The following is an 8,866-nucleotide window of genomic DNA, read 5'->3' as shown; positions in this document are numbered from 1 at the left end:
GGCCCGCGCCCAGCGCCGGGGAGGGAGGGAGGCTGGAGCCGTGGCCGGGTCTGCCCCTCTCGTGCCGGCTGGGCGGAAGGGGCAGAGCTCAGCAGGGGACTCCTTGCTGCTCGATTCACGGAGGGTGTTTCCAGGACCGGAGCGAGGACTTGAGCCAGGGCCTCTACTTCCCACGAGACGGGCTCGCCCCTCTCTGGCAGGGAATTTCGCCCCTTCTGCGGGACCGGCGCGGCTGCCGCCTCCCAAAACCAGCGGGGCTCCCGGCAAGGCATTTAAAAGGCGCGTGTCTGATTTCTTCATCAATCACGCCGGGATCAGCGCTGTTGGGGGAATGAATGAATTAGCCACTTAGTGAAGTCCCTTGAAAGCGAGCAGGACTACATAAAAGCCGAGTATTTCCTGCAAGTAAACACCCCTTCCCTCAGGAGCGCCTCGGCTGGGCTCGGCTGAGGGGGCGGGGGCTGGCAGAAGAGCCAGACATCAAAGGTCGCTACTTGTTGCTTCAGAGCTGCGCCGCCCCCCGGAAAAATCGTATTCCGAGCACACTCCCTGCAAGAGAAACAAGCCGGTGAGGGGATGATTGGCAGTTTCCGAGGATAAAGGGATCTGAACTGTCATCGCACGCTTAAACATGCACAAACAGCGGGCTGATTGATGCGCGAGGCATTACACTGACACCGTCTTGCGTAGGGACGGAGATAATTTGATTGCATGTGAATAGGACTTCTAATCGGGATTTGAATTTCCTATGTTTTTCTCCTCCCGATCCCACTTCCCTCCTCACTTTGCTATCTCTTAGTCGTTGTTATGCATGTCTTTGTGTCTTCTCACCTCCCTATTGTCCTCTCTTACACTCCTGTACAATGTTTCTGCCTGTCTCTGTCTCCTGCTTCCTTTCTCAGGGCTGTCAACTCCTGGAATTTTATCTAAAGCTTGTCAATATCGACTGTCTTTTTTAAACCCCTCAGCCCTGGAGGCATATGATTATACCAGAATTGCAGCTTTCATTATTACAAAAATAGATTTATAGCCCCACCGTTTGGGAGCTGAGCATGAAAAATGTAAATCCTAAGGGTTAAAAAAAGCCACAAATAAACTCTACATTTGTTATTTAAAGAAACCTCATGATCTGAAAGATAATCATGATTTCTTGGAGCCTGATTTTGTTTTTCAGTTTTGGAGTTTGGCCTTTTTCTTTTCGCCTTGTCTCCCATTGTAACAACAGTGGAATTAATATGATTAATTTTCTGTTGCATTTAGCAGAACTTTGGATACTTTGGACTATTCAAATAGCAATTCTGACTTGATGGCAACCCCACTGCAGAAATGAGTCTAAAGAGAAAACCAACAGTGATAGAAATACGAGGGGTTCCCTTTTTCAGATGAGACATCAAAAGGTTCATATGAGTGTTTGTCATCCTGTTTTAATTTTATAAACTGTTTGTTTTTCACTTCCCCTGTTGCAAGAGGGAGGTCTAATTTCCCTGATGCTGATGGGGCACTACATTCCATTTCCACCTGGATGTGGCTGTATTTCAGTGGTGAGTGTAGTGATCCATATACACGTATTAATGTTTTCATAGTCCATAAATCACCTTGGGGTCTACTTCTGGATGAAGAATGCTAGATAAATATAAGGTATTATTATTAGATTTGTGAAATGTCGCCACACACATATTTAGACTCCTGCCCTTTGTACTGAACCCATATGGCAGGGCAGTTTGGGTAGATTTGTTTCTCTGTTTTGTGGCTGACAGATTGCCCACTCTCCACCATGCCAGGAAAAAAACTAAGACCACCTATCCTAAGGTAAAGTAGTCTGCAGACTGTAGTATGCCATTCTTTAGTTCTTTCTATGGAGCTAGAAATTTCATAGACATTGGGGCTGGAAAGGACCTGGCGAGATCATAAGGTCCAGCCCACTGCCCAAGGGGCAGAAAGTCAGCTAGGGTCAAATGAACAAGATAATCACCCAAACGCTTCTTGAACATGTCCAGAGTAGATGCTTGCACCACTTCTGAGGGGAGTCTATTCCAGACTCCAGAAACTCGGATAGTAAAGAAGTTTTTCCTTGGGTCCAGTCTAAAACAGTTTTCCAGCAGTTTGTGACCTTTGGACCTTGTCTTCCCTTGGGGTGCCTTGGAGAACAGATGTTCTCCCAGATCCTGATGCACACCCCTGATATAACTGTAGGCGCCCACCAAGCCCCTCCGGAGCCTATGCTTTTCCAAACTGAAGAGTCCCATGCCTCCCAGCCTCTCCCCATAAGGCCTGCTCTCTTGACCTCTGATCATGCGTGTGGCTCTCCTCTGGACTCTCAAGCTTCTCCACGTCCTTTCTAAAGTGTGGAGCCCAGAACTGGATGCAGTACTCCTATGATGTGGGTTCTTTTTCTTGAGGTGGAGCACCTTGCATTTCTCTATGTTGAAAGTCATCAGGTTTTGATTGATCCACCATGAGCCATGTTGATTCAGTTCCATCGACAATCACTCTCTGGGTCTGACCATGGAGCCAGTTCCCCAGCCATCGGACTGTAAAGTTGTCAAGGCAGCAGTTCCCCAATTTTGCCATGAGGACAACACGGGAGACTAAATCAAAGGCTTTTTTGCAATCCAAGTAAATGACATCAGCCTCTCCTCCCCTGTCCAGGTGATGTTTCATTTGGTCATAGAAGGCGATGAGGTTGGTCAGGTATGACCTACCTGTAACAAAGCCATGTTGGCTGTCTCTCATTCAGATCTCCATTATCCCTATGTGATCATATTTGTTATTGCTTAGCAGAAGGGTCAGTTTCTTCTGTTTGTTCCCCATGCTCCTGGCATTCATGTAGAGACAGAAAAGCCTGCCATCAAAAGCCATAGGCTTCTTCAAGCATTTAGGAGAGTCTCGTCTTCTGTCCTTGGGCTGGGGTCAGAGTAAGTTTGAATGTATATTCTGACCTGCTGATTACATGTTTGTCACTTCCTGGGCTTGCTCCTATCATTGTCCACTGATCCCCTGGGTGCATCGAGTGGGTTCATTTGAGGCATTTTCCCACACTCTTGGTACCTTGTATAGTTACTTTCAAAGTGTAGGTAAAATGCTACCATTTAATACTTGAAGAATTTTGGCATTTCCTACTCATTTTACCCAAGGTGTAAATGACTACTCAAGACAGACTCGAGGGGAATGCCTCAAGACCTAAGGTTGAGGAAGACCGAGTTAGAGTGCTTCTGGAGGGGCTGGACATGTTCAAATCAGCAGGTCCAGATGCTGTCCACCCCAGGGTGTTGGCGGAGCTAGCAGGGGTTATTGCAAGGCCCTTGGCATGGCTTTACAAATGCTTATGGTGCTTGGGCCAGGTGCCAGATGATTGGAAGATAGTCAATGTGGTCCCCATCTTTAAAAAAGGGAGGAGGGAGGACCCAGGCAACTATAGGCCTGTCAGTCTTACCTCAATCCTGGGGAAACTCTTTGAGAAGATCATCAAGGAGCACATTTGGGGATGATGCTTAAGGGCAACCAGCACGGTTTCATTAGGGGCAGGTCATGTCAGACCAACCTGATTGCCTTTTATGATCAGGTCACAAAAGCAGTGGATGTAGGTGTCGCCGTGGATGTAGTCTTTCTGGACTTCAGCAAGGGCTTTGACACCCCATCCTCATTAAAAAATGAGGCGACTGTGGCATTGATGCCTACTCGGTCAGATGGATTGCAAATTGGCTGAAGAGGCATACTCAGGGGGTGGTGGTGGATGAGTCATATTCGACCTGGGGGGAGGTGGGCACGTTAGCAGGGAGGGAGAGACTGCAGCAAGACCTGAATAGGTTGCAAGGGTGGTCTAACAAAAACAGGATGCGTTTCAATACTGACAAGTGCAGGGTGCTGCACTTGGGCAGTAGTAACCAGCAGCACACTTATAAGATGGGAAACTCCCTTCTTGAGAGCATGGAGGCAGAAAGGGATCTTGGGGTCATTATTGACTCCAAGATGAACATGGGCCGACAGTGCGAGGTCACAGTCGGCAGGGCTAACCGGACCTTATCGTGCATCCACAGGTGCATCTCAAGTAGGTCCAAGGAGGCGATCCTCCCCCTCTAGGCGATACTGGTCAGGCCACAGCTGGAGTACTGTGTTCAGTTCTGGGCACCCCACTTCAAGAGGGATGTGGACAACATTGAGAGGGTCCAGAGGAGGGCCACCCGCATGATCCAGGGACAGCAGGGCAGACCCTACAACAAGAGGCTACAGAACCTGAACCTGTTCAGCCTTCACAAGAGAAGGCTGAGGGGGGACCTGGCGACCGTCTATAAACTCACTAGTGGGGACCAGAAGGGTTTGGGGAGACCTTGTTTCCCCTAGCACCCCCCAGGATAACAAGGAATAACGGCCACAAGTTGTTGGAGAGTAGGTTTAGATTAGACATCCGTAAGAACTACTTCACAGTAAGGGCGGCTAGGATCTGGAATGAACTTCCAAGGGAAGTGGTGCTGGCTCCTACCCTGGGAGTCTTTAAGCAGCAGCTTGATGCCTACCTGGCTGGGGTCAATTGAGTCCAGTTTTCCTCCTGCCCAGGCAGGGGGTCGGACTTGAAGATCTACAAGGTCCCTTCAGACCCTACTTCTATGATATTCCAGGCAGCCCAAAGGTCCTAGATAGGATTTCTGTGAGGTGTTAAACTGCCCTTATAAAGGCATGTGCATGTGGCTGGGAAAGTATGGGGTTTTAAATTAAGAAACCTGCAAATTCCATGGGATCCATCTCGCCTCTGGTCATACAGGGCTCACTCATGGCCCATGTAAGTGGTCTTTAGATTAGAAACAACTTCTTGCACTCAGCTCAGGGTTTGTTTGGTTTTTTTGTTAGTTCAATTTTTCCAGGATCTATATTTAACTTTATAATTAAAAAAAAAAAAATAGTGACATACTGTGATGATCTCGGTAGATACCATGAGTATCTCTGCGCTCCCTGGGACAGGCCCCCCCAACTCTCCTGCCACAACTTGATGGAATTTTAACTGAAAAGGAGGGGTTCAGTGGTGTTCCAAGCTCAGGCCCAGAGACGGGGGTACTCACTGCCTTGTTGCAGTTGGTCCTGGGGTTCCACCTCCCCTATACCCTGTCCACTCACCAACTGTTTGAGTTGTTATGCTGCTGTGTCAGCCTGTGGTCCTGGCTTATCTTCTCCAGCTGAGGGACCCCCAGACTCTGTTCACAGTGCAGGATCATGGTTGCAGCCTGCACTTTGCTCCGAGTCCTTCACCTTGCTTGGCCCCAGTGCAGGGCTAATACTTACAGTGCCCTCCGCAAGCTCAGGGTTGAATAAACCCTGTCCATGCACTGAGGTTGGTGGCTGACCCTATGCTTGCTCTTGTGGAGCCTGGGGTCGATGAGACTTGTCTGGCTCCCAGACACTGCCCTCACCTATTTTCTTCAGGGCTGGCATTTTTAAATCCTCTGCGGTGGCTGCAGCTGATGTCATCAGTCGGCTGCTGGTGAGTTCAAGAGCTGCTTGAAAAGAAAGTGCAGCAATGGCTCACACCACCTGCCAACCTAGCCTGCCTCTTGGGTAAGTTTTTGGGGACAAGGTCCCCTGGTCTACGTCCCAGAGTGTCAGGGTTTGTCCCCGGTGCTTCCAATCCTCGGGAACGGCTCCTACCACCACACATACCAACCCCTAAAACTTTGGTAAAAAAAAATAGTTGGGGCTGAATAAGATGTTCAGATTTATGAAAACTAATACCCTCACCCAGTCTTCTTTAAAATATGACAAGACATTATTGTGGGGGAAAAAAACCTCTACCAACATTGTCAACTATTATTATTAAGTCTGGAAATGCTTGGCTACATTCCAGTGCAAGTTCTCTGCTGCCATGTGATAACCAACCATTCATTTTTACTCTAACTATTTCCCCCTGCACTCAGTCTTACTGCGATCCCATTGATTAACTGGTTAATTGATTTGTTGTGTTGACTAACTATCATGTTAAACATACATGATGTTTTAAAAGATACATATTTTATTATAGCAATAGAATTTCAGTTTCAGTAATGTGCAAGTTTTACTGTAGGAAGGGAAAATTACTAGCATCTGAATAAAACTGGATTTACTTAGTATTAGTAAATTTGTTGGTAATATGCTACACAGTATTCTGTACAAAAAAGTTGAAAAATTGAGTACAACTTTTATAATATTAAGTAGGAAATAACACAAACATCATTTTCTAATTGGCAATCTTGGATAGCATGTAATTGAGATGATCACAATTTATTTCACAGGATTATATATCTATATTTCAGTATGGACATGCATTTACTCTATAGCTTTTGAATATACAGCCAAAGCACTTTAAAGTATAATACTGCAAGCTAAAGTTGGAGAAGCATTTATCACTTTGCCAGAGTTGGATCAATTGGCATTCACCAATGACACCTTCAGTTAAGTCAGAAAATATAGTATTGACTAGCAACATAGAAGCTACATTTTCCCATTTTATTCCTAGGAAGAGTTCCAAGATTCAATATGAGTATTGTAAATGGCTGAGCTTCCATTATATGATGGAAGCTAATCAATAAATCATGTGTCATTTGTTGTGGCTCTGCATGTTGTATTGCTGCATTTCAGTGTCCGTATTTACAACATTCGAGTGGGTTTTGTTGTACTTTTTCACCTCATTAGCCCCGATTCTAACAGTGATTATTCTCGTGTCACCGAAATCGGGAGACAAATCAAGACCCATCTGTTTCTGCCAAAAAGAAGAAATGGAGTGAGGTAATCAACAGAAAATTTCACTTACTTAACATCATTTTCTGTCCTTTATAGATTTGCTACAGCATCTCTGTCTTGGGAGCGCTGAGCAAAGCAAAGACTCTGGTTTGGGGTTTGTTTGTTTTTTTCCTTTACTAGACATGTTGGATATCCTGTTGCTCATAGAAGATGGTAACTTGATGACTGTTTTTGAAAACAGCTTTTGACATCCATAAATCAAGAGCTTTGTACTAGTGCCTGGGATGTCCAAATCAGTATGAAGAGAGATTGGTGATGGACAAGCATGTGCAAAAGAACTATTAAAATTCCAAGTCACCTGCTCTGTACTCTTCTCACCCCACAACAAATTTCAATCTGCCGTTAGAAAATGGGCACAAGCGAGTAAGAAAAATAATTGACTGATTAAGGCCCCTGTCTGTCTGATTCAGGGACAAATGCAGTATAGTTGAAAATTCATTAGCCTTGATCATACTCTTTCACTCAGTCACTAACTATGTTTTGAGTGGGATAATGGAGTGCCAAAAAAAGTGTTTATTGTGATATAGTCTCATCTTTGAATTGTATAAATCACTTTGATCTAGTCTTTCCAGGGAAAATTTCTTCGCTAGGGAGAATCTCCCCTCCCCCAAAAATAATCTGAAGTGTAAACAGATGGGTTGAAGAATGAGTGCAAACTCTCATCTGATATATCATCAGTGCCTTGGACCCAACACCTTCGCTTCTTCATCATTAAATCCTTATGGAGGCATAGCACCAGCGAAGACAAAGAATGGTTGTGGTACAAGAAACATTCTGCAAGTGACACAGACACAATTACTGTATTGGCACAGTCCTGATAAAGGAGGCAAAATGAGTCTTTAACTCTTCCACAGAACTAATTTGTACACTGAACTGTTAAACAACATACACAACTTAGCTCTGTCCAACAACCATTAAGTCCTGTGAATACCTAAGAGCATATTTTTGTTACAGGCTGGATTAAACCTCATTAAAACTATTCACTGTCATAGGGTATCCCAGAATTTTTTTTGAAATGCCCTGCTCCATGGGCAGTCTGCCCAGCTCTCACTTCCCACACCTTGATGTTACTTGAAATACAGAGTGTGGGAGGCTACCCTAGACTTATTAGAATGACCACCCAGATTGTGGTCTTGGCTTTATGGGCTAACTGCATGGCTCCATATCTTCCCCATCCCATGCCTCATGCTTTGCAGATGGCATCCTTACAGATGTTTTACCACTTGCTGATGCAGCACCTCTGGGCCTTCCAACCCCTTGGCCGCGGTCAGCCCTACTGTGGGCCTCAGACACTTTGGTCTCTCCACACAGCCCGTTCCTGGGCTGCCAAACCCCTCAGTCTTCCTCTCAGCCCGACCTGGGTTGCCAGACCCCTCAGTCTCTCCTTCAGCCCCCTAGTCTCATACAACCACTCCCTGGGCTACCAGACCACTCACTCAAGTCTCCCTCCTAACCCCCATGCTGTCAGCCCTGTTTGGTCCCTTGTTCTGGACTCATTTAGTTCTCCACTCTTCCGGATGCTCTCCAGGCCTTCGGACTCCAGCCCTGTGTTATATTCCCGGCCCCTTGCTGGGTTGCTGGACTCCTATGGTCCCACTGTACTCACCAGGCCTTGCTATATACCTCAGGCCCCTCGCTAGGCCTCGCTGTCTAGGCCTTTGGATCCATCCAGTCCTGCTGTCTATTCCCAGCCCCTCGCTGGGCTGCTGGCCCCCTCTGGCCCCACTATGTTTTCTGGGCCTCACTACATACCTTAGGCCCCTCATTGGGCCTCACTGTCCAGGCCCTTGAACCCAGCTGGTTCTGCCCTTTATTCCCTAGCCCCTCGCTGGGCCTCTGGAGCCATGTGGCCCTGGCCTTCCTTGGCCAAGTGCTTTTGTGTTGGGTTGTGCTCCCCTAGCCTTCCCCCTCCATGGAGTAACCCACAAGGTAATAGGAGCCGAGGCTTTCCAGCACTCCATCTGTGCCTTTCCCTGGAGTGGCCCATGTAAGGCACTTCGTGGAGGCTGCCTTGCTACAGGCAGCCCCACTACCATGGGTGACTGGTGCCACCATGGGGGAAGGCCACATGCGCCCCCCAGAGACCAGTCAGTGACCGGAG

General features: G+C 46.9%; 1 long non-coding RNA gene across 1 annotated transcript in view; it reads left to right on the top strand.

Annotated features, from left to right (window-relative positions):
• Positions 1-1,120, top strand: part of LOC112550885 — a 2,375-nt gene extending 1,255 nt beyond the window's left edge. The window contains exon 2 of the long non-coding RNA XR_003094948.1: positions 426-1,120. This is a non-coding gene — a long non-coding RNA (uncharacterized LOC112550885). The remainder of the gene's footprint in view (positions 1-425) is intronic.
• Positions 1,121-8,866: the final 7,746 nt, after the last annotated feature.

The sequence above is a fragment of the Alligator sinensis genome, unplaced genomic scaffold (genome assembly GCF_000455745.1).
Source record: "Alligator sinensis unplaced genomic scaffold, ASM45574v1 scaffold660_1, whole genome shotgun sequence".
Taxonomy (NCBI): domain Eukaryota; kingdom Metazoa; phylum Chordata; order Crocodylia; family Alligatoridae; genus Alligator; species Alligator sinensis.
Note: the sequence above shows the minus strand (reverse complement) of the source record. Positions and strands in the feature narration are given on the sequence as shown.